Here is a 5,000-nt window from a genome sequence, read left to right on the forward strand (position 1 = left end):
TCGAGTGCCAGCTATCCTGAGGGAAACTTCGGAGGGAACCAGCTACTAGATGGTTCGATTAGTCTTTCGCCCCTATACCCAGTTCCGACGATCGATTTGCACGTCAGAATCGCTACGGACCTCCATCAGGGTTTCCCCTGACTTCGTCCTGACCAGGCATAGTTCACCATCTTTCGGGTCCCAACGTGTACGCTCTAGGTGCGCCTCTTCTCGCAATGAGAACGAGACGCCCCGGGAGTGCGAGGCCTAATCGTAACGAGGCCCATCCTCCCTTAGTCGACTTCACGGACGACTTTCACTTTCATTTCGCCTTTAGGTTTATCAAATCCCAATGACTCGCGTACATGTTAGACTCCTTGGTCCGTGTTTCAAGACGGGTCCCGAGAGTACCCAAAGCAATAGCGTCGCCGACCGGTAATTCAAAGTTTGGCCAGTCCAAGGACTCCGCCTGCCAACAGCCCGCCAGGCCCGGTTACGGCGCTAAGTCCGTACATCCGGTATCTAGACTGGAACGAGCTTGCGGCGGTCCTGGACGCAGTGCGTTCGAGAATTTTGCGGCCCGATACCGTCTGAGTACCGTCGCGCAGTCGGCCGGGCATCCAAGGGGCTGTCATCGTACGCTAAAAGCGACGGACAGTCTTCGCCTCGGGCCTTAGACCGACACGCAACGGGTCGCGACGTTCTACTAGGGGAGAAGTGCACGACTACATAGCCGGAACATTCGCCGCGGGTGGTGTGCCCACGCCGATGGGAAACCCGCCGTAACGGGACCATCCGGGGCACTATCGCACCAACACGGGAGCCAGCTTCGTTGACGATGAATCTCCCCATTCGATCTTTTGGGTTTCTCGGGTTTACCCCTGAACGGTTTCACGTACTCTTGAACTCTCTCTTCAAAGTTCTTTTCAACTTTCCCTCACGGTACTTGTTCGCTATCGGTCTCGTGGTCATATTTAGCCTTAGATGGAGTTTACCACCCACTTAGGGCTGCACTCTCAAGCAACCCGACTCTAAGGAGAGATCCACCCGAGACGCGTACCGGTCGCTACGGGCCTGGCACCCTCTATGGGTAAGTGGCCCCATTCAAGATGGACTTGGACGCGATTCGATGTCTCGGGATAAACGGATCCTCCTGAACACTACATTTCCCAGCGGCGTTAACCGCGGGATTCAGTGCTGGGCTCATTCCTGTTCGCTCGCCGCTACTAAGGAAATCCTTGTTAGTTTCTTTTCCTCCGCTTATTAATATGCTTAAATTCAGCGGGTAATCTCGCCTGCTCTGAGGTCGTCGAAATTTTATTATTTCTTTTCAAAGTTTTACCACAAATTGTACGCTCTTTTCGGGGTTTCGACACGTAATACGAAAGGTATATTAATACCAACGACGCACAGGGATTATGTCGTTCGATTTTTTCCTTGTATCGTTCGATAACCAACTATTTTTCTCTTTTCGGATCAACACAATATCGTCGACTACTCGAAGGTACGTACGAGCCAAAATGAAAGCTCGGTGTCTCCTCTCTCTTTTGTTCGACAAAAGAAAAAAGGCACTTAAAACGCCGCATATTCGGGCAGGCGGGACAACGACAAAAAAAAAAAAACGACGACGACGACGTCCGGTTGTTCTCGACTCGCGTCGGAGTATATATGTATATATTATAATCGGATATATCTTTTTATCTATCCAGGGCGCGTTAAAACAAACGACGAGGAGAGACTACGACAACGAGGAGATAAAGGTCGGACCTTTTCTTCTTACCCTCGGCGCGCTCTCGCACACGATCGTTTCATGTTTCTTTTGTCCCCTAAAGGATACATATACCGTTACAACATATTTACGTTCGAATATACACTCGACGGTCGATAAACCGTAAAGACGCATCGTCCGATACGTTTTTTCTTTTGCTGTCGCGTTCCGACGCAAAATCCCAAGAAAAGGGCGAGAATGCCAGAGACAGCCATGTAAACCATCGGTGAGTGACTTATCATGGTCCAGAGAATAAAGGGTTAAAGGAAAAAAAAAATCCCATTTTTAACGTGCGTGGTACACCTTCGTCGTGTATATATCGTTCGATGAAACCACGAGCGCACAAAAGGAGGAACAAAAGCGTTTCGAGATCGATCTTCGGTGTAAATGTCATTGTTCATTTGCGTTCGACCGTTGTTCGATAAAAGAAATTTAACACACGAACAACAATGAAGGGAGACTCTCGCAAGACGATCACCAAATAAGCGTTTATCGTTCGATCGGTCCGGGTTTTTCAACGTCCGTCCGGCACAATTATGCACTTCGAGGACTGGACGACCGGAACCCGTATTGGGATCGCGCGGTCTTCCGCTTCTAATCAACGACAACGAAGCGATCTGCGCTTGTAAATGTTAAAAAAACGTGGCGAAGCTACGATCTCGTAATAATTTAACCGTGAAAGAGCTTCCGTCGCACGTTTATTTTTAACTTTTCTCCTCGTTGTATAAACTTTCGCACCGTCGAAAAAAAAATTCGACAATCATTTCAGACAACGTCGGGAGCGCGGAGAAACGCCGTAAACACGCTCTACTCTCGGCTTGCTTCCTTCAATTGGTGTCTAACAATTCTCTCGCAGGGCGAAGAATCATTTTCTCTCTCGTCTAAATATCCTTCTGTAGTTAGGTGTTTTCGACTCGGGAGCGCTCTTTCACGGGCGGTCGTATATGGTCTCTTTTAGGGGTTTAACTAGAAACCACGACTCACGCAAGCCGAGATAAGCGCATTCCGCCGAGAAGATCCTAAAAACTAAGAATTGCGAGATATACGAAAATGTTCTTCTGTCGCCTGTGAAAAAAATGAACACTAGCAAAGAGAGGGCGAGACACGAACGTTCCATTTAACATTCTCCGCGTCAAACGCCGACGAAATGTCCAACCATCGCTCGTACGTTTTCGCCAATTTCGCAAGTTGTTCTCTCTCTCGCGTTCGACCATCGGATCCCGCTCCGAAACGTTCGACTTTTCGGCGTTTAACAGTTTCGTTTTATCTAGTCGAACGACGAGCGGTACCGAAAAAAATTTAACAATGAAGAGAAAACCTTTTGCTGCTAAAGGCAAACGCAAGCAGTCTTTAGTTATATAAACGACCCTCAGCCAGGCGTGGTCCAGGAATTGTATCCGTGGACCGCAATGTGCGTTCGAAATGTCGATGTTCATGTGTCCTGCAGTTCACACGTTGACGCGCAATTAGCTGCGTTCTTCATCGACCCACGAGCCAAGTGATCCACCGTTCAGGGTAATCGTATAAAAATTTTTGTTCATATTTAACAACTCAGCGTCTGAAAACCAGTATGTACGTGATTTATTTAACCTGGTTTATAAATTCGTTCGATTGTCCATAGAATACTAACTCCAATCCAAGCGCAAGATCGAGTATCGGTATTCGGACGTCGTCCCGTCATAGCTCTGTTCACAGATTTACCCGAGCTGATTGATGATTAAGACGACACGATAACGTCCATGGACGGGTAAAGGACCGTATAAAACTACAGAACCGCCGATGAAACAACGCTCTGTGGCGCATTTCTCTTCGTGCGGCGAGTTTTCAGTCCGTTCCGGGTGGTAAAGTCATTCAAAAACCGTGGAAAATACGAAACGCGCTGTCGCGCGTAACACAGAGTCTCCTGCTCGCTGCTTACATATATTGGACGTCTTGGCGGTATCGCGAGATTCGATACGGACACTCCATGGCCGGCGTCAGATCGGTCTACCAACGAAGGAGACTACGCTATCGTTTTCGCTTCTCAGCCGGTCCGTAAAGCGATACGTTACCATATCGTCCGTCGTAAGCAGGCGGACTCTCGTGAAGTTGCGACTTCGTTCGTCGAAGCGGTTTCGTGGTTCGATTTCCATCGGTTACCCGGACACCCCCCGCGTGAAAGCCTCCGTGTCACACTCTAAATTTCGTTTCTCGTTTAACACGAAATAGAGAGAGGCTAAAAGGGGGTGTTCCCTTTGTCCAAAGACAAAATTTATAGAGAGAAAGAAAATAAAATGAGAGTCTCTCACGAAGCGGGCGAAAAAAAAAAAAACAAGAAATTTAACAATTTTTTTTCGCAAACCCATGCATTTCGTTACCAAACGTCCCAAAATATTTCTTTATATTCTCTCTCGTGTTTTCACACGGGGTCGAGAGAGTACGCAACACGAATCAAGAATAAAAATTATAGAAAGGAAAGTCCGATAAGAATATTTCGAGATTCTTATAACCTTCACCTCTTCCTTACTTCTCCGAAATCTCACGCTTTCCTGGCGCGTATCTATTTAACAATTTCGATTCTCTCCTCCTTTTAACTCAGACGTCGCAACGAACGGGTACACCATGCATACGATCCATTTTTTACATAACGAACCTTCTGCCGGTAAAATTCGCGACAGATTCATTTATGTATAGATATATTTTTATATGAGAATGTTCGGGATTTTCCTTCGTGTTCAAGTTGAACATTCTTGTTACGACGACTTTTTGTATTTATCGAAGGATCGTGCGGTACCCGTTAATAAGAAGTAAACGACGTCCCGGGAGAGTCGAAACCTTTCTTATACGCTACGGAAAGAAGAGCCGAGAAGATAGAGAGGAAACTCTCGATTTTCTTTCGTCGGTAAACTTTCGTTCTTTCTATTTACAGCGTTCGACATGAAACGGCGTTGCTCTCTCATTTTTTAAACTTTATTTAACGTTAGCGCTTGTTCGTACGAAACGCGTCGGCGGATACGAAATACGGACGGGAGTATCGACGATGAGAACCAAAGCGACCTCCTACACGTAACCGTAATATCTCTCCGCATCACGACTGCCGTAACGACGAATTGTCATTTAACATTTTTGGTATCTGTTTTTTCTTTCGTTTGTTTGCTACTACCTCCAAATATTTCTCTCCCTTTCTCTCTCAATCATCTATCGTGGCTCGTTTATACGCATTTTTGTTGTGTACGGCCAATATATTTATTATTTGTTTATTATACGCGAGGAG

The 5,000-nt window shown here is 46.7% G+C and overlaps 1 non-coding gene and 1 pseudogene across 1 annotated transcript; both read right to left on the reverse strand.

Annotated features, from left to right (window-relative positions):
* Positions 1-1,288, reverse strand: part of LOC143266451 (large subunit ribosomal RNA) — a 5,322-nt pseudogene extending 4,034 nt beyond the window's left edge.
* A 1,822-nt stretch (positions 1,289-3,110) lies between these two features.
* LOC143266454 (5.8S ribosomal RNA) lies at positions 3,111-3,265 on the reverse strand. The gene has a single exon (XR_013041432.1). It is a non-coding gene; the product is annotated as a 5.8S ribosomal RNA (ribosomal RNA).
* Positions 3,266-5,000: the final 1,735 nt, after the last annotated feature.

Source organism: Megachile rotundata, unplaced genomic scaffold (genome assembly GCF_050947335.1).
Source record: "Megachile rotundata isolate GNS110a unplaced genomic scaffold, iyMegRotu1 scaffold0786, whole genome shotgun sequence".
Taxonomy (NCBI): Eukaryota; Metazoa; Arthropoda; class Insecta; order Hymenoptera; family Megachilidae; genus Megachile; species Megachile rotundata.